Source organism: Geotrypetes seraphini, chromosome 11 (genome assembly GCF_902459505.1).
Source record: "Geotrypetes seraphini chromosome 11, aGeoSer1.1, whole genome shotgun sequence".
In the NCBI taxonomy this organism is placed as follows: Eukaryota; Metazoa; Chordata; class Amphibia; order Gymnophiona; family Dermophiidae; genus Geotrypetes; species Geotrypetes seraphini.
This window is the reverse complement of record NC_047094.1, coordinates 75,256,407-75,277,904: the sequence shown is the minus strand read 5'-3', so window position 1 is coordinate 75,277,904 and position 21,498 is coordinate 75,256,407. Positions and strand designations below refer to the sequence as shown.

Sequence of the window (21,498 nt, the reverse complement as noted above, 5' to 3'; positions counted from 1 at the left end):
CGTATTTTGGTTAACTAGTCAGAGAGTAAATCTCAAAAGCGTTTATGGATTTTATATAAAGGACTCTATTCCTTCAACCAGGATGGAAACAACAGTAAGGGCGGACGGCTTGGAATCACTATGGATTAAGCTACCAGGAGGAAATGGAACAGACATAAAATTGGGACTGTACTATTGCCCGCCAGGACAATCAGAAGCAAATGACCAGGACCTGGAGGCTGAATTGAGGCAGGTATGCAAAAACGGAAATGTGGTGGTGATGGGGGATTTCAACTACCCTGGAATAGACTGGAGTATTGGATACTCAAACTGCACGAGGGAAACAAAATTCCTGGAGGCTATGAGGGACTGTTTCATGGAACAACTGGTCACGGAACCAACATGAGGAGATGCCACTCTCAACCTAATCCTCAACGGGCTAGGGGGACCCGCAAAGGAGGTGGTAATACTAGCACCACTAGGAAACAGCGATCACAACATGATCCAGTGCAAGCTAGCAATAGGAACATCAAAGGCGAAAAGAACCACAACGACAGCACTCAATTTCAGAAAAGGGAATTACGAAGCCATGAGGAAAATGGTGGGAAAGAAACTCAGCAGCAGCTCAGGGAAGATGAAGACCGTAGAAAAAGCCTGGTCCCTACTCAAGGACACTGTGCACAAAGCACAGAACCTGTACGTCCCCAGGTTTAGGAAAGGGTGCAAAAAGAATCGAACAAAAAACCCGATGTGGATAACAAATGCAGTGAAAAAGGCGATAAGGGACAAGAAAACATCGTTCAGAAAATGGAAAAAGGACCAAACCAAGTACAACCAGAAGGAGCACAAAAGACACCAAAAGGAATGTCACCGAGTGGTTAGGAAAGCAAAAAGAGAATATGAAGAGAGACTGGCAGGGGAAGCAAGAAACTTCAAACCATTCTTCAGGTACGTGAAGGGGAGGCAACCGGCCAGGGAGGAAGTGGGACCATTGGATGATGGAGACAAGAAGGGAGTGGTAAAGGAGGAAAAAGAGATAACTGATAGGTTAAACAAGTTCTTCTCGTCAGTCTTCACGAGAGAGGACACATCCAATATTCCAGAACCCGAGGAGATCATAAGTTGAGATCAGGATGAAAAGCTGCTCCAACTAGAGGTAAGCCAAGCGGATGTCCTCTGACAGATAGACAGACTGAAGAGCGACAAATCACCAGGTCCGGAAGGCATCCACCCAAGGGTACTAAAAGAACTGAGAAACGAAATAGCGGAAACACTTCGCCAAATATATAACCTATCCTTAAAAACTGGGGAGATCCCAGAGGACTGGAAAATAGCAAATGACACGCCCATCTTTAAGAAGGGATCAAGGGGTGACGCGGGAAACTACAGGCCGGTGAGCTTGACCTTGGTTCCAGGAAAGATGATGGAAGCACTGGTTAAGGACAGCATCTGCGAACACATAGAAAACAATGGACAGCTGAAGGCGAGCCAGCACGGCTTCTGCAAGGGAAGGTCGTGCCTCATGAACTTACTGTACTTCTTTGAGGGAATAAAGAGCCAGATGGATAAAGGGGAATCCATAGACATCATTTACCTTGACTTCCAAAAAGCCTTCGACAAGGTACCCCACGAACGGCTGCTTAAGAAGCTGTGGAACCACGAGGTGCAAGGGGATGTCCACTGATGGATCAAACACTGGCTGGCAGGCAGGAAACAGAGGGTTGGAGTAAAGGGCCATTACTCAGACTGGCAATGGGTCACGAGTGGAGTTCCACAGGGGTCGGTGCTGGGACTGCTCCTGTTCAATATATTTATTAACGACCTGGAGGCGGGAACAAAATGTGAGATTATTAAATTTGCGGATGACACCAAACTCTGCAGCAGGGTTAGAACCGCAGAAGACTGCGAAGGCCTGCAAAGGGACCTAACGAGGCTGGAAGAGTGGGCAAAAAAGTGGCAAATGAGCTTTAACATAGAGAAATGCAAGGTTATGCATGTAGGGAGAAAGAACCCGATGTTCAGCTACAAAATGGGGGGATCATTGCTAGGGGTAAGCAACCTTGAAAGAGACCTGGGGGTGATGGTGGACACAACACTGAAAGCATCAGCACAGTGTGCGACAGCCTCAAAGAAAGCGAACAGAATGTTGGGTATCATTAAAAAGGGTATCATGACCAGGACGAACACAACATACAGTATATTATTCTCTGCAGCCTGCATGTAGGCAACAACGGACAAATGGAATAATAAAAAGTTCCTAAAATTAAAGCATGTATTTTTGTTCATTGCAACCCCTACATATAGGCATCAATAAACAACTGAGTTTTTAATAATTTTTTAAATTTAGAGCAATCTATACATAATTTTTAATGTCCCACCAAGGCATTCCACAGGAACACACTGGCCACTGAAAATATTCTGGATTTCGTGGCCAGTATCTGGTTCCTATCAATTTGAAGGCTGTTGTGCCGTTGGATCCAGTGGAAGATTATTGCTCATAGGTTAAATGAGCTGTGTATTCCAAACTGATTATACCGAGAGTTAACTAGGGGATATGTAGCTTTCATTTTCAGTACTATTTGTTTTGTTCGGGGGGGGCAATATTTTTTTCTTCTAAGAGTAATGTTGAGAGTATGCACTCTTTCTGAAAGAGCGTGCACTCTTCCAAAAGTGTTCATGTTTTTTCAGAAGGGTGCGCTATTCACAAAGAGGGTACACTCTTTCAGAAAGAATGCACACCGTTTTCTGATAGTTTGTGCATGCATGCACGATCAGGAAAGAGTGTGCATTTTTTGTGATACAATAAAACATGAAATTTCATGTTTTTCATGTTTTCTTTTTTTGTATCAATTTTTATTAAATTTTGTACACAGGAAAAGAAACCATTTTGAAAAATGCATTGTCACCCCTCCCAAGTTAAAATATATAAGTACAACAAAAATAGCATGCACTGTTATAGCTTCAGTGGACACTAACATCCAAACTCTTTCTAGAATGCCCACTCTTCCCCAGCTGTGATGAGTCTTTAGGTGAGTCCATTTCTCTTGCAAATCAAATTTGCCCTGGTGCCAATTTGTCAATGCGTACTTTACGGTCTCAATCAATGATGAAATTGCACGTGGAAACAGTGGCTGGGCTATGCCACATGAAAATGTGGGCATCACCAATTTCAATAGCTGGTTTGTGTTCTGTATATGGAATGCTTTGCCTGGTGTTTTGAGGCTAAACAGCAATAAGGGTGAGCTTTAAGAAGATGTGCTTAACATAGGTTAAAAGGCAAAAGTTTGTACTCACAATTTCACTAAACTCTTACATTTAGGAGCATAAAAGTGGGTGACATCAGGGACGGATTTAGAGTGATGAAAAGAAGTTCAGAGCTTAGCACTGATTTTCAGTACTAGACTCACAAATTAGGCTCATAAATATAGGTAAATAAATGGTAGGCCTAACTTTGGGGTCCTTTTATTAAGGTGCACTAACCGATTTAGTGGCGCTAAATGATAAGACATCTATTCTAATCCTATGGGCATCTTAGCATTTAGCGCATGCTAATCTTTAGCGTGTTCTAAATCAGCATACCTTAATAAAAGGACCCCTTTATCTGCATAACTTTATCTGAATATTGGGTCTTTTGCACTATGGGCCCCTTTTACAAAGCCGCGGTAGTGATTCCTGGCATGGCAAATGCACCAAAATTCATCCAGTTCCTATAGGCTTCTGTACATTCGCCACGCTGGAATAGCTACCTCAGCTTTGTAAAAGAGGCCCTAAGTATTGCTGTAAGGAATAACTTTTGGGGGGTATTTGCTTATAGTGGAATTCCAAGAGAATGCACTGGTTTGTTTCTTTTAAATTGTCTATCACTTAAAACTTTTTCATAAGGGTGTGACTAAAAAGCAGTGAATACAATAGACCTCATTGTCTCCACTGTATGTATGTTCGCGGACTCACTAATTTGCGGTATTCTCTGACCGCCTCTTCCTGTACTAAAGTCGGGCTTCACCAATCAGGAGCTGTATATCAAAGCAGCTCCTGATTGGTGTAGCCTTACTTTTGTAACAGGAAGAGGCGGTCGGAGCATACCATGAGTGATTTTCTTCACTTGCCTGTGCTCCAGCTGCCCTCTCCTGCCTTTTGACAGGCAAAAAAATGTATTCGCATTTTTTTGAAATTCGCGGGGGTTCCTGGAACGAAATATCGGGGGAGTACTGTATCCTGAATACCTGACTGATTTGCAGTTATCAAAGACTAGAGTTTGAGACCCCTGCCCTCAGTAGGATCTGCCTTTGGAGTAACCCCAAGGGACTTTGAGTCAGAGGAAGTCTCTATGCTTGTGCACTGTTAATATAGCTGATTAAATTTATTTCAATAAATTTTACTCAAATATGACTCCAAGTTCATCAGTCAAATCTTGTATTCTGGAAGAATCTAAGCTGCTGTAGACTGGTTTGGTTTTACATTTCCAGAATAGGGTTACCATATTTTTTTTTTAAAAAAAGAAAACCCCGGACACATGACCCTGCCCTGTTCTGCCTCCAGCTCCACCTGGTTCTGCCTCCAGCTCTGCCCAGTTCCACCGCCAGCCCTGCTTCTAGAAGGCCTCTTCCTCTCTTTGCGATGAGCTTTGAAATAGAGAATGACACGGTGACGGTTTACCCTCGGCCACCGCATTTAAGCCGCGGGTCACCGCCGAAAACGGGGAAGAAAACTAGCAGTCGCTGCGGTGACGGGGACAAGGCCATTCACCGACCGCGGAAACGGTGAACAGGTTTGTCCCCGCGGGCCAATGTACCCCCTTCTAGGAACCGCTATTTACCTGTGTTTCACCGTGCTCCTCATTTGTCAGATCAACCCTTCCTGCCAATCGCAGCAGAAGGGTACCCAACCCCTCCTGCCGGTCCTCCCAATGGCCTCCCCTAAGATCGCCGGCAGGAGGGTACCCAACCCCTCCTGCTGGACCCCCCCCCAACGAACCCTCCCACCCCGGAACCCCCTTAGTCTTACTTTCCAAGTTGGACCGGACAGCTCCTCGCTCGTCTGGCCAGCAGGCCTGCCTCCGTCCAAATGAGGCGGGCCCGCCCCTCCCCTCCTCTGCCTCCCAATGGCCTCCCCTAAGATCGCCGGCAGGAGGGTACCCAACCCCTCCTGCTGGACCCCCCCCCCAACGAACCCTCCCACCCCGGAACCCCCTTAGTCTTACTTTCCAAGTTGGACCGGACAGCTCCTCGCTCGTCTGGCCAGCAGGCCTGCCTCCGTCCAAATGAGGCGGGCCCGCCCCTCCCCTCCCCTGCCTAACCCACAGGATCCTAGGGCCTGATTGGCCCAAGCACCTAAGGCCCCTCCTATAGCGGGAGTGGCTTTAGGTGCCTAGACCAATCAGGCCCTAGGATCCTGTGGGTTGGGCAGGGTAGGGGCGGGCCCGCCTCATTTGGACGGAGGCAAGCCTGCTGGCCATACGTGTGAGGAGCCGTCCGGTCCAACTTGGAAAGTAAGACTAAGGGGGTTCCGGGGTGGGAGGGTTCGTTGGGGGGGTCCAGCAGGAGGGGTTGGGTACCCTCCTGCCGGCGATCTTAGGGGAGGCCATTGGGAGGACCGGCAGGAGGGGTTGGGTACCCTTCTGCTGCGATTGTCGGGAGGGCCGTTGGGGGGGTCTACAGGAGGGGTTGGGTGCCCTCCTGCCGTGATCGCTGGGGGGAGGGGAGACTTGCAGCCGTAGCCGCGGTCACTATGCTAATCACGGCAGCATTTAAAGTACATGTCGTGTTTGTTTTTGCATTGCTAGCCCCAGGGGTGGTGGAAGATTAGTGATTGAAAAACTGTATGAAAAATAACTATTTTAAATTTAGTGATCAAAATGTGTCAGTTTTGAGAATTTATATTAATTAATTTTTTCTCTGCGTGTTTTGTTTTTGTATAGTTATTAACTAATATTTAACTAAGTTTTAAAGTTTTAAAGTTTTAAAGAATGTTTCCTTTATACGTAAATAAAGAAAAGTGAATGGGATTGCAGTGGCGGTGACGGGGCGGTGAATGGGGTGGCAGTGGCGGTGACGGGGCGGTGAAGAGGATGGTGAGACGGGGACGGGGCGGTGACGGGGATGGTGAGACGGGGACGGGGCGGTGACGGGGATGGTGAGACGGGGACGGGGCGGTGACGGGGACCAATTTTTTCACCGTGTCATTCTCTACTCTGAAACTAATCATTTCAAATCTAACCTTAAAATCTCTCACTTTAAAGATGCTTTTGCGATTTAGAGAAATGGATCACCTAAGTCTTCCCCTTCTTCATATCTTTCTTCCCATTACCTTTTCAATTTTTTATTTTATAAATTGTAAACCCTCCCCTTTTTTCCTCTTGTGCCATGTCTTGACATTTCAAATTTTCATATACCATACATGTTCTTCCCCTCAGGGTTCCCCACTTTCACCAGTATTATTTAATCTTTATATGACTACTCTTAATAGCTTCGAGCTGTCCACTTATTTACTTATGCAGATGACATTTTTATTTTGATAGAGATAGAGGCGGATATTACTGACTTAGCGTCTACAGTAAATCTTAGCATTTCCAAAATCCAAATGTGGGCCCAATCCGTTCAGATGAAACTTAACGCGTCTAAAACAAAATTATTGTGGCTAGGCCCTAAACTTGATTGCCTTCCTAGCTCTGTAGCATTAATATCTGGTTCTCTTCTGCAAATCGAGTTTTCTGCTAAGATCCTGGGAGTTCTTATTGACTCCTCGCTTTCTTTTAAGGACCAGATCAGCTCCGTTATTAAGAAATGTTTTTTCACTCTACGCATGCTGAGTAAAGTTAGACACCTTTTTCACCAACACCATTTTTCCATTTTGGTCCAATCGATTATTTTATCTCAGTATTACAAAAACTTGTCTTTCCAGATTACAATTGGTCCAGAATACTGCTGCCAGGCTGATTTTTGGGAAGTGTAAGTTTGATCATGTGACACCACTGTTTTTCAACCTCCACTGGCTCCCTGTGTATCTTAGAGTCCAGTTCAAGTGTGCCTGTGTTGTTTTTAAAATTCTTCTAGGTATTTTCATCCCTTTAGTTCCTTTATCTTGGAATCTTTATAGATTCTCTTTTGCAAGAGGAGATCAACAATTTAAGCTTTCCTGCCCATCCAGTAAAGGTATCAAAAGAAGCAAGATCTTTGGCGTCTCTTTGTCCTTTAAGTTCACACAACTTTGGAACGATCTTCCACTTTTCCTGAGATGCTTCAGCTCCCTTTCTTCTTTTCGCAAGGCTTTAAAAACTACTTTGTTCGCCAAACATTTTGGTAATTAACCCTTTTAAGATCCAATTAATATGTTTCTTTCAGCTTAATCTAACTATTGGAAACCGAATCGAGCACTCTTAGATTAAAGTCTCGGTATATAAAACCAAGTATTAGATTAGATTAATTATTTTTGCTTGTTTTATATTGTAAACCATTTTGATACTAAAGTGGTATATCAAACCATAATAAACTTGAAACTTGGCCATGTCTGGAGGGCCTAAAGCATATGCAGATGCATGTGATGGCATCTGCACATGCTCAGAGGCCCTCCAGATGCGGCCGGAGGTTGCAGGGGCTTTCCAAAACCTGGACAAATGCTGGATTTTGGAAAGTCTGTCTGGGAGTCTGGACATGTCTGGGTTTTCCCGGAAGATGATCCTAGTCTTATGAGCCTTGAAGCAAGTTTTCCTTCCCCCTCACCCTTCCAATGAAGGAAATCCCAGGAGCTCAGTAGTTTATTTAATGGCCCACGGTTTCCAAACAAGCCCCCTTGTCCTGTTCAGATGTGGAAGAGCAGATACAGATATGTTTGGATATTTTCAATACATGCATATATTCTACAGAAGACACCTTGGGGGAAAATGTTGATTGGAACTGAGGTAATCCATACTTCCCATCAACAGCTACTGTGGGAAATGTACTGGCCATTGATTTGATAGAATTCACTGTTCTGTTTTACATTGCAGACCAGGGTGGACTGACCTGTCAATATGGAGGTGCTCTAGGGCCCACAGCAGCTGGTATCCCACTCTACCCTGACCTGTAATAGCTAGTAATGTATGTTGAATAGTTGGTTAGGGGTCCAGATCATTGTCAGTTCATGCGAAACAAGGTGATCTGCTCTGTGACATTTCTCAGGCTTTTTACTCCATGGATGCTGAATGTTTCTGCTGTTTCTCTCTTTCAGTCTGAGAGATGCTATCACTCTGCAGTAGTCTGATGGCTGATAAGATGTGGTGCCACGCTAGGAAAAGGAGACTCTACAAAGTTCCTGTGGACACAGTAAGTTTTATGTGCATGCGTTCCCCAAATATTTCACATTTTTTACCAATTCATGGAATTTTGGTTTGGGCCTACCACTTTTGCAGTGCATTCTGGGATGCACTTTAGCTGACTCCCTGTATGCTTTTAAAACCATTGTTTACTTCACAGAGGTCAGGGCCTGGAGCAGAGCAGCTAACAGCACCCAGAAGACAAACTACCATGGAAACATGGTTTTTAAATTTCGATTTTTCAAAATTCTGCTGAAGACAGAATCTTAGGATTTTTAATCTGCTCTGGATAAAAATGGGCAACTGTAGACACAACTCTGCTTCGATCCATTGAGGTATAATTTAGGCAAAAATCTCAACGATTGTAGACAAAGACAGAGGAGTTGGGTTTTATGCAGGGACACGTTTATAATCCTTTATCTGAAATGTTCGGGACCAGAGACAGTTCAGACTTTAGAATGTTTCGTTTTTTGAAATGATGTGGCACCACTGGCTGTAGCGATTCATATTCATCGCCTGCTGCAACCCTGCAGGCTTCTCTCTGCCACATCCTGCTTTGCTGACATCACTTCCTCTTTCCTTCCTGGCTGGATGCAACAGAGAGAAGCATGTGGGGCCACAGCAGACAATGAATATGAATCGCTGTGGCCACTGGCAATACCTCACACCAGTATGAAGTAAGATGAAAAAACTAGCGTAAAGTCTTTAAAGTGACTTTGGGGCCAGGTTTCACTTTTGATGCTAAAAATAAGCATTTTTGTACAAATTAGTAATGCAAAACTGATACAAAAAATTTAAGTTTTTTGAACTTTCTGATTTTTAGAATTTCAGAAAAAGGATCTTGTACCTGTACTTTATAAAATAACACACATGTATACATACTGTACATGTGAACATTTCTATCTACTTCCAAGAAGCTGTAAATGTCCACAGTTTCATTTTAGCCATGATTTCTGCAGTATATGTGCTGCCTATGTGACTTTCAAAAGTAGGTTACAAATAGGTGCCTTCATGCCCTTTCAGTCTAAGCTACTTGTTTAGAGAATTTCCCGCTAGTGGGGTAAATCTGTACAGTGGCGTACCTAGTATATGTGACACCCGGGGCCCATCATTTTTTTGGCACCCCCCCAATCTGTATGAAAAACATGATTTTTAGTAACAAGCCTCACGTCACACGAGTACCTAGGAAAAGGCAGCATCTTACATACTGCAGTGAGCAGTACAACAGCAATACACCCATTGTAAAACTAAACAAGCCAGACTGAATCAATCCTACACCGTCAATCCTAACAGAAAACCATGTCTTTCAAACACACAGAACACAGAAAACACCTTCGCCCAGTATGGAATGTCATCACAAACTAATCCCTCCCCCTTTTACAAAACTGTAGTGTGGATTTTAGCCACGGTGGTAACAGCTCTGACACTCATGGAATTCTGAGCATCAGAGCTGCTACCACCACGGCTGGCGCTGAAAAACGCTCCAGTTTTGTAAAAGGGGGGATAAAATAGAAATACATAGACAAAGGTTAAATTGAACCAGCAAGAAGCTGGACTCTGCATACAATGCAACACCACAGAAACAGTGACACGTCTCCTAAAGCAATAAATAAATAGAAAATTTTTGTTCTACCTTTGTCTTCTCTGGTTTCTGCTTTCCTCATCTTCTTGTTACTCTGTTCCTTCCATCCACTGTCTGCCATCTCTCTGCCCCTATATGGCATCTTCTCTTCTTCAATGCCCCTTCCAGAAACTATGCCTCCCCCTTCCATCTCTCCTTTTACCCCCATTGGTCTGGCATCTCTCTCCTCTCTTCCCTCTCCCACATCTTTCTTCTGCAATCCCTTTCTTCCCTCATTTTCCTTTTCAATTTATTTTCTGCATCCATCTAGATTACGTTCTTACTACCCTCTCATCAATTTCCTTTTTTACTGTCTACTTACAGCTCAACACCTCTTTCCCTCACCCCCTCCAGTATTTCCCTAACCCAATCCTTTTCTCCCATCATGTGCCCTCCTTTAATTTATCCCCTCCTTCCATCATGTGCCCTCTTTCTCTATCCCTTCCATCTAGTACCTTCTCCTCTCTCTGTCCACTTCCATCGTCTGCTCTCCTCTTTCTCTCCTCCCATTTCCTTCATACATTTGCTCCCTTATCTCTCCCATCTGCACTTCCATCCAGCATAGGCTCCCCCTCTACCCGCCACACTACCATCCAATGTCTGCCCCTTCTCTCCACTTCCATCATCTGCCCCCTTCTCTCAATCTCTCCATCCACCACAGGCCCATCTTTCTCCCTTCTTCACCTTTCCAATTTTGGCAACAAGATCGGCAATGCCCCCCCTGCGATGACACTTAAGATTGGCAACGGGCCTCCTTCTACCCCTGGCATCAACAGAACTTCAGATCGGCAACGCGGTGCTCAGTCAAAAGCAAAAACAGGAATTTGAGTCAGAGGGAAGCTTTTGACATGAGCACTAGAGAATGACACGGGGAAAAAAAATCTGTCCCCGTAACTGCACCGTCCCCTTCACTGCTCCGTCAAATCCATTCCCTTCACCGCCCCATCACCGTCCCCGCAGCATCCATACAAGCCTCAGTACTGCAATATTTAGCTTATTCCTTCCTTATAAAAGTTCTGGCTGCTGAACTGGAGAAAGAGATGTTCAGTTGGTAGGGCTTTGTTTATAAATTTTTATCAACACAACTAATATACTACTTTATCCCGAAGCAAAAGAAAAAGAAATATAATTTTTTTTCTACCTTTGTTGTCTGGTTTCTGCTTTCCTCATCTTCTCATCCAATTTCTTCCATCCACTGTCTCTCTTCTCCCTACGTCTTCCATTTGCTCTGTTACTCTGCCTCTCCCTTTCTCCCCCTTTCCAAATTGGTCTGGCACCCATCTTCTTCCCTCCTCACCCCCCCCCCCCATAGTCTGGCATCTCAGTCTTCTTCCCTTCCAGCATCTTCTCCCCATTCTCTCTTCCCCATTTCCCTTCAGCATCTTCTCCCCATTCTCTCTTCCCCATTTCCCTTCAGTGTCCTTCTCCCCCTCTGTCTTCCCCATGTGCTTTCAGCGTCCTCCCCCCTCCTGTCTTCTCCATGTTTTTTCAGCATCCTTCCCCCCATCTTCCCCATGTGCTTTCAGCGTTCTTCTCCCCCTCTGTCTTCCCCATGTGCTTTCAGTGTCCTTCTCCCCCCTCTGTTTTACCATTTCCCTTCAGCGTCTTTTCCTCTCCATCCCACCTTTCCTCTCTTTCTCCCTCCCTGCCCCTTACCCCTGCCCCTTGCATATGGCTGCCGTAAAGGTCGTTTCTGATGCAACTTCCGGTTGCGTCAGAGACGACCTTTACGGCAGCCATATGCAATTACAACGCTCCGGCTACCATAAGAAGGCAATTTAGACATCGCCACCCACAGGGCAGGGAGGTTTGTCGGACCGGGCCTATTGGGGGGGGTGAAAGCGCCACGAAGGTAGGGGTGTGTGTGAAAGCGCCACAAAGGTAAGGGGCAGGGAGCGAGAAAGGGAGCTGATTGAAATTGGCGGCAGCAGTAAGAAGGGAGGGAGTGCGATAGGGACCGGGCCGGCTGTGCATCCCTTAAGGCTGCACCCGGGGTGGATCATACCCCCCACCCCCTCTTGGTACGCCACTGAATCTGTAACTAGGATATCTCCAGTTAGGCGCCCCAAGGCCATATGGTAGGAGCCTATTCAACAGAACCAAGATGTCTAAGGGCTCCTTTTACTAAGCTGCGCTAGTGTTTTTAGCGCGCGCTGCAGATTAGCGCATGCTAACCCCCGCGCTACATGTAAAAACTAACACCAGCTCAATGATGGTGTTAGCGTCTAGCGCATGGGGCAATGCAGTGCACACTAAAACCACAAGCGCAGCTTAGTAAAAGGAGCCCCAAGTTTCATTATAAAATACAAGTATATCCCAGTATTGGCACACTTCCCCTGAGTTCTATAAAAAGCATTAAAAATGACATGTGCAAAGTTGGGCGCATATACAATTTAATTGAATAATGAGCCAATTAGCACCAATAATTGGAATCTTAACAAGCAATTATTGATGCTAATTGTTTTTAATTAAAGTTTATGTGTGTAAATTTAGGCACAACTTCAAAAAGGGGGCATAGAAAAGAGAGGCAGGTCATGGGCAGATTAGGGGGCACAGTCAAAAACCAAACAAATCCCGCCAATTCCACAGATTAAGGGAAAAAACAAAACTGGAAGAGATGTTCTTGATGCAGGTGTTTATTCAATCCAACAAGTAGATCAAAAATATACGCCAATTCCCAGATGGCATCCATACAGTTCCATAATGTGATCCACATGAGATGTCAGTAAACGGATTCGACATGGTCCGTGTTTTGGCAATGAATGCTTTCCTCAGGGGTCCAGAACTGACTGGGCTAGTGATTTGAAGCACTAATATGCAGGAATTGTATTTACAAGACACTAATGTGGATTAAAAGGCAACTATAAGATTGGGGGGGCATGTGTCCAAGTTACGTGTGTAGTTATAGAATAAGAGGAGATCCACACTAAATTTGGATGCATGAATTTGAACCACATTTCTGTTGGTGTAAATGACTGTGGTAAAAGTTACAATACACAAAGGAGATGGTATACTGTAAACCAACACCAGTGAATCCACTCAAATAAATTAGTCTTCAGACCCTCAGAAATGCCACCATCCACTCCATTTTAGTTTCAAAAGTGGTTGGGGTACCATATTTTGTGGTAAAAGTTAGGCATAGCCCCTGATGCTAAATGCTATTCTATAAATGACATATAACTTTGAGTTCCATTTTTAAAATAGCACACTCAGCAGTTTTTTTGGTGCTGATCTTTTTAGGCAGTCCTTAAGTTCTAGGCACCTGAACTTATGCAGCCATAGAGCTGGTGTAACATAACATAGTAACATAGTAGATGATGGCAGATAAAGACCCAAATGGTCCATCCAGTCTGCCCAACCCTACCCACTCTTTAAATTACTGACTTAATTTAAATTTTCCTTCTTCTTAGTTATTGCCTGGCCAGAACCTAAAGCTCTGCCTGGTTCTATGCTTAGGTTCCATCTATTGAAGTCTGTAAGTGGAATACCTAAATGTGACAATGATGTGCATAAGTTACACTCATAAATGGGAGCCTCACCTGTGCCACACCCATGCTGTGCCCATAAGTAAGTCACCCTTCTAAATATGCGCTATGCAAGATGGGTGCGTGTTTACATAATAGCACAAAGGTAGAATGGGGTAGATATGGATGTATGTGCAAATATTTTAAACATTTATGCACATTACGCCATGTAAATGTTAGCGTCTTCTTTATAGAATTGCCATTATGGTGAATAAGCTTCATTGAAGATAAATAACACAAATAAACCATATTAAGCATATACTGCACCCTAGTGCAGAGAGATTTATTATTTTTCAAACAAGGGCCAGTGTTTTCAAACAAACTTCAATGCGAGAGCCAAAGCCATCACTGAACAAGCTGGTTGTTTCCTTTCTCTCTCTATACTTTCTCTGGAGGTTATCTCTGGTGCCATTTTTTGAACATCTGTTCTGTTTTCTTCCAGCACCACATATCTGTTATCAATAAGTCTGAGGAAACGCTGGGGAGAGATTATGTGCTGGGTAAAGAGTCAGGAAGCCACATTTGGTGGAGTGGAAGAGTAACTTAATGGTTAGTGCAGTGGACTGAGAACCAGGGAACCAGGTTTGAGTCCCATTGTGGTTCCTTGTGACCCTGGACAAGTCACTTAACTTTCCATTGTTCCAGGTACAAAAACTTAAATTGTGAGCCCAGTAGGGGCAGTGAAAGTACCTTATAATATACAAACTGCTTTGTTTGTACCACAGAAAGGCGGTATATCAAATGCATGACCCTTACCCACTTAAAGTTGATGGGGGCCACCGCTTGCCCCTGCAGTAAAGAACACTGCCTTAAAAGCAGTGTTTAAAATCAGAGTTAAGCAATTAACTTGCCCTTTTCCTAAAGGGTGTTGGAATATGGGCTTAGCTTGTCTTAATCCAAGATTTTCCTGCTAAGTCCAGATTCAGAATGCATAAGCACGATGTATGAAGCATATGTTTATGTTTATTTAAGATTTGATATACTGCTCCTGCATTTTACTGACCTAAGCGGTTTACAAAGTATCAAACTAAAATGAAATTAGGTACTTGAGAAAAACTACCTTATCTGTCCCAAAGACTCACAATCTAGCTAAAGTACCTGATAAACTAAAAATATGTAATAACATCTTATAATACATTTCCAATATCAAAAATCAAAGAAATAGAAATAATGAAAGAAGATAAAAAATAAAATAAAACAAATTTAAGAGATAGAAAAGTCTCTGAAGTGGCCTGATAGCAAACAGTCATATTTTAGTGCAGGTCTTAATACAACTCCCGGCACAGCACACTTCACAGATCCACCACTGGCAGAGCTTGGGAGCATCAAAGAAATTAACATTTCTAAAACATATCCACTAAAACTGTTATATGAAATAAATAAATCCAAATCAACACAAATCAGTACAAATTAATACAAATTAAGGCAGATTGAGGTCCACATTCCATTATTCAATTCGGGAGAGCCATTTGAAAAAAATGTGCTTTTAGATGTCTCTTAAAATTTTGAAATGATTTTTCCTTCCTTAACTCTACTAGTAAATTGTTCCACAATATTGGAACTAAGTAAAAAAATGCACCATTTCTGGTTGAGGCAAGGTGAGCTTTTGAGATATGGGGAACAGCTACTCTATTCTCATTTAAAGTAGAGAATGACACGATGACAAAATTCATCACCGTTCCCGTCCCCGCGGATAACCGCGGGAAATAATCCCATGTCATTTTCTAGTGTCTATTTCAACATCGGTCCTTCTACACCAGCATTCTTCAAAGCAAAGCTTGCGGGCCAATGGTTGTGCCCAATTAAACTCTGATTCTTCCCTCTCTCCTTAAAGAATTACATGAAGATGGTTTCCTGCGGTTATCCGCGGGGACGGGAACGGTGATGAATTTTGTCACCGTGTCATTCTCTAATTTAAAGATCTCAACGAGCGACTAGGTGTGTAAAATAACACTAGATTAGAGAGATATAATGGTTGTAACTCAAAAATGCCCTATGTGCCAGCATCAGGATTTTAAATTTAATTCTAAATTCCATTAGTAACCAATAGAATTTCAAATATAATGGAGTTACATGATAATAGATGTGTGCGCGACCTAACAGCTGAATTGCCGCATTTTGCACTGTTTGTAAACATTTCAGTTGCCCAACTGTTATTTCCACATATACCAAGTTGCCATAATCCAATTTAGCTAGAACAAAAGCATGGATTAAAGTATGTAACGATTTCTCATCCAGGAAATCTCGAATATCTCTAAGTTGTCTTAATGCCCCAAATCCTTTCGCAACTGTAGATGAAACCTGCTTCTCAAAATTCAAATGATAGTCAATTATAATTCCCAAATACTTAAAACTATCTACAGTGGAACCTTGGTTTACGAACATAATTCGTTCCAGAAGCATACCAAAATACTCGTATATCAAAGCGAGTTTCCCCATAGGAATTAAGGGAAACTCGCTTGATTTGTTCCCACCCACCCCCATCCCCCAAGGCCAGCGACGCTGCTCTACCCCCCAAGAACCGGTATTGCTCCCCCCGCTTATGAAGGCCCCTCCCCACATGATCCGCCATCCCCCCCGCTCGTGTTGCCCCCCGCGTGATCCACCATCCCTCCGCTTGTGGCGCCCCCCCCATGATCCAGCACCCCCCCCCCCCGCTCGCATCGCACACCCCCGCCGCAATCCGGCATCGCCCAGGCACCCACCCGATCACATTCCTTACCCCCATTTGGCACCGGCACCAACGCACAGGACATGCCGGTGCCGATGCCCGAAGATCTGAGAATCTCGTAGAGAACGGGAACCTGAAGGCCTTGAGCATGCGTAGATGCTCAAGGCCCAGCGCAAAGAAGAAGGCAGATCTTCTGGCACCAGCACCCGCATGTCCTGTGCGTTGGTGCTGGTGCCGGTGCCGGTGCCAAATGGGGGTAAGGAATGTGATCGGGTGGGTGCCTGGGGGATGATGGATCACAGCGGGGGAGGAGTGCAACGCAAGCAGGGGGTGACTCGTAAATCGAGGCACGCTCGGTTTCCGAGGCGCCGATTTTGTGAATGTTTTGCTCTTCTTGCAAAACACTCGCAAACCGGTGCACTCGTAAACCGAGGTACCACTGTACCATCTCTATATGCTGAAGGTATAGTGAAAGATCTAGTTGTGGTGTTACCTTGTCACCAGAAATACAGCATGCTACTGTTTTGGACATATTCAATACTAGTCCATGTTCCCTCAACCGTTCTTCTATCCTATCCAAACCATACAAAAGAGGGCTCAAATCCAATGTTGAAGGGGATAAATCATATACCAGCAAAATATCATCTGCATAGATATATGTACTGATTCCTAATTCATGAATTTGTCTTGCAAGAGGACTCAAAAATATAGTAAACAGAATAGGTGAAAGGGTTGAGCCTTGTAGTACCCCATAGTCCAATAAACTATCACTGGATGTTGACCCATCAGTAACTACTCTAAAAGTACAATCCTGGAGAAAGGCTGCAAACCAATCCCAAACCACTCCTATACCCAAATTGCGGTGGCCACAGTGGCCTCTCGGGGGTTGTGATAGTGATAGTGCAAGGGGTTATTCCCTCTAAGGATACATTTTCCCCTTGGCAGAGAAATGCGCCAGATGCAATCAGAAGAAGACTGGGATGAAGTGAAACATAATATGATGGCAGATAAAGGCCTAGTGGCCCATCCAGTCTGTTCTTCCCCACCATCCATTATCTTCTCTTCTCCCTAAGAGATCCCACATGACTGTCCCATCATATCTTGAATTCAGATACAGTCTACGTCTCCACCATCTCCATCGGGTTGTAGTAGCAGCACACCTCCACAAGGAGGGGATACAAGCGCATCAATACCTGGATGATTGGTATATGAGCTCCATCTGAATTCGAGGGAAGGTCCAGTTGCTGTGTGGTCCAGCTGCTGCAGAGCCTGAGCTGAGTTATAAATTTTTGAAAAAGCCACCTGGAGCTAACACAGTCCCTGGAGTATCTGGGCTTCCTTTTCAACATGAAGGACAACAAAGATTTTTTTCCCGAACTCCGCAGAGCAAAGCTCCTGCATCAGATCAGGGAGTTTTGGGACAGGCCAGCACCGACAAATTGGCATTACTTGCAAGTGCTGGGGTCAATGGAAGCAACAACAGACGTGGTTCCTTGGGTGAGGACACGTTTATGCCTTCTCCAGGATGCATTTTTATCCTGCTAGTCACCACAACTGAATGCGTTGCAGATGCCACTACCTTGGACAAAAGAGGTGCGTTACAGTCTTAATTCGTGGCTGTAGCCACAGTCTCTATCCCAGGGAGTGCCACTTCACATCTCCACATGAGTGATCCTGATGATGGATGCCAGCCTTTACAGCTGAAGAGCTCATTGTGAGGGTCGCCCGGTGCAAGGATGCTGGTCTCCTTCCCAGAGAAAGTGGTAGATTGGAAGCTTACTGCATGACAAAGCGGTACGAGTTTTCTCGGACAATGCAACTGCAGTAGTTTAGAGCAACCATATGGTCTTCCCTCCATACTTTCACAAAGTTTTATAGGGTAGATGTAACGGCTAAATTGGATACTGCATTCGGATCTTCAGTACTTTCAGCAAGCTCATCTGTCCCACACTAGATCCTAGGGGACTGCTTAGATATATCCCAAGTGTTCAGAATGATGTGCCTATTGCACTAGAAGGAAAGATTAAGTACTTACCTTGATAATTTTCTTTCTAGTAAATAAGCACATCATTCTGGAAGCCCACCCAATCAGATATTCATTAGCCTATTTGCTGTCTCAGACATGTCTGTATTACCAGATACCTTGGGGGTTTTTTCCTCTGTCCAGTACAGTCAAGGATAGGGGGAACCACTACTATTGTGAAGGGACCACGGAGTATTTTTCAGAACTCCAAGACTGTTAGTGCAAGATGCGCTCATGTAGGTGGCCTGTTTACTCTACCATGTTATAGGGTTAAATGTTTAGAACAGACTTGTTTCTTGGGAGAGTCCCTGTACCCCTCTCTGTTATAATAACATAGTAACATAGTAGATGACGGCAGATAAAGACCCAAATGGTCCATCCAGTCTGCACAACCTGATTCAATTTAAAGGGTTTTTTTTTTCTTCTTAGCTATTTCTGGGCAAGAGTCCAAAGCTCTACCCGGGCCTGTGCTTGGGTTCCAACTACTGCAGTCTCTGTCAAAGCTCACTCCAGCCCATCTACACCCTCCCAGCCATTGAAGCCCTTCCCAGCCCATCCTCAATTAAAAGGCCATATACGGACACATATCATGCAAGTCTGCCCAGTACTGGCCTTAGTTCTTCAATATTTACTATTATTTTCTGATTCTAGATCCTCTGTGTTCATTCCATGCTTCTTTGAACTCTGTCACCATTTTCCTCTCTATCACCTCTCTTGGGAATGCATTCCAGGCATCCACCACCCTCTCCGTAAAGTAAAATCTCCTTACATTGCTCTTGAGTCTACCACCCCTCAACCTCAAATTATATCCTCTGGTTATACCATTTTCCTTTCTCTGGAAAAGATTTTGTTCTATGTTAATACCTTTCAAGTATTTGAATGTCTGAATCATATCTCCACTGTCCCTCCTTTCCTCTAGGGCAGTGGTTCTCAACCCTATCCTAGGGGACTCCCAGCCAGTTGGGTTTTCAGGATATCCCTAATGAATATGCATGAGAGAGATTTGTATATAATGGAGGAGACAAGCATGCAAATATGTCTAATGCATATTCATTAGGGATATCTTGAAAATCCAACTGGCTGGGGGTCCCCCAGGACAGGGGTGAGAACCACTGCTCTAGGGTATACATATTCAGGACTTCCGGTCTGTCCTCATTGGCGCAAACCTCCCATCATTTTCGTCTCCCTCCTCTGGACCGCTTCAAGCTTTTCTGTGTCCTTCGCCAGATACAGTTTCCAAAACTGAACACATTACTCCAAGTGGGGCTTCACCAACGACCTATACATGGTCATCAACACCTTCTTTCTTCTACTGGCTATGCCTCTCTTTATACAGCCCAGCATCCTTCTGGCAGAAGCCACCACCTTGTCACATTGTGTTTTCATTCATTCATTCAATTTTCTATACCGTTCTCCCAAGGGAGCCCAGAACATTTACATGAATTTATTCAGATACTCAAGCATTTTTCACCTTTTAGATCTTCGGACACTATCACCCCAAGGTCCCTCTCCTCGTCCATGCATATCAGCCTCTCACCTCCCAGCATATACTGTTCCTTCCAATTATTGATCCCCAAATGCATTACTCTGCATTTATTTGCATTGAATTTTAGTTGCCAGATATTAGACCATTCCTCTTAACTTTTGCAGATCCTTTTTCATGTTTTCCACTCCCTCCTCGGTGTCTACTCTGTTACAAATCTTGGTATCATCCGCAAAAAGGCAAACTTTTCCTTCTAACCCTTCAGCATTGTCATTCACAAACATATTGAACAGGATCAGCCCCAGCACCGAACCTTGACAGACTCCACTCACCTTTCCTTCCTCCGAGTGACTTCCATTAACCACCATCCTCTGGTGTCTCCAACAGCCAGTTTCTAATCCAGTTCACTACTTTGGGTCCTAACTTCAGCCCTTCAAGTTTGTTCAAGAGCCTCCTATGAGGAACCGTATCAAAGGCTTTGCTGAAATCTAAGTAAATTACATCTAGCATATGTCCTCGATCCAGTTCTCTGGTCACCCAATCAAAAAATTCAATCAGGTTCGTTTGGCACGATTTACCTTTTGTAAAGCCATGTTGCCTCGAATCCTGTAACCCATTAGATTCTAGGAAGTTCACTATCCTTTCTTTCAGCAACACGTCCATTATTTTTCCAACAACCAAAGTGAGGCTTACCAGCCTGTAGTTTCCCGTATCATCTCTGTGACCACTTTTGTGAATTGGGACCACATCCGGTCTCCTCCAATCCCCAGGAACTACTCCCGTCTCCAGAGATTTGTTGAACAAGTTTTTAATAGGACTCGCCAGAACCTCTCTGAGCTCCCTTAGTATCCTGGGATGGATCCGGTCTGGTCCCATCGCTTTGTTCACCTTCAGTTTTTCAAGTTGTTCATAAACACTTTCCTCCGTGAATGGTGCAGAATCTACTCCATTTTCTTGTGTAACTTTGCCAGACAATCTTGGTCCTTCTCCAGGATTTTCTTCTATGAAAACAGAACAGAATTATTTGTTTAGCACGTTTGCTTTTTCCTCATCACTCTCCACATATCGGTTCCCAGCATCTTTTAGTTTAGCAATTCTATTTTTCATCTTCCTCCTTTCACTAATATATCAGAAAAAAATTTTGCTCTTCCGCTTGCACTTTTGCCAGTTGTATCTCTCTCTTGGCTTCTTTCATTTTCACCTTGTAGTCATTTCTTTTCTCCTCTTCTTGGGTTTTTATATATTTCAGGAATACTAGCTCTTTTGCCTTTATTTTCTCTGCCACTAGTTTGGAAAACCATATCGGTTTCCTTTGTTTCATTTATTTTCTTCACATAAAGGTTCGTAGCCATTTTTATTGCTCCTTTCAGCTTAGACCACTGTTTTTCCACTTATCTTATGTCCTCCCATCCTAACAGCTCTTTCTTTAGGTGCTCTCCCATTTTGTTATGTTTTCTCCTCTAGGGTTGACATTCTGCTTTGAAATGGATTGAGGAACTACAGGACAGCCCAGAGGGATGGAGGCAGAGCAGAAAAAATATAAATGAAGCTCTCTACACAGGATCTCACGATCAGAGATACACAACCCAAGTGTTCCAGAATGATGTGCCTATTTATTAGAAAGAAGATTATCAAAGTAAGTACCTAATTTTTCCTTGCCCCAGGTGCAAAAACATAGGTTATGAGCCCACTAGGGGCAGAGAAAGTACCTGCTTATAATATGTAAACTACTTTGACTATACTACCCCAAGGAAATATATCAAATGCATTACCCATGGAATAGCCCTTTTTATGCCTTTTTTTTTGTCCAAAACTTAAATATATCATTCAAAGATACATTTTCATGAGTTACCATTTATGAGTCAGCCATATGCAAGCATCTGAATTTTCAGCCATCCAAAGGCACA

At 43.9% G+C, this 21,498-nt stretch overlaps 1 long non-coding RNA gene across 1 annotated transcript in view; it reads left to right on the top strand.

The window, feature by feature from the left end:
- The window catches only part of LOC117368947, a 132,138-nt gene that overhangs the window by 71,750 nt on the left and 38,890 nt on the right, over positions 1–21,498 (top strand). The window contains exon 4 of the long non-coding RNA XR_004541041.1: positions 8,185–8,279. This is a non-coding gene — a long non-coding RNA (uncharacterized LOC117368947). The remainder of the gene's footprint in view (positions 1–8,184; positions 8,280–21,498) is intronic.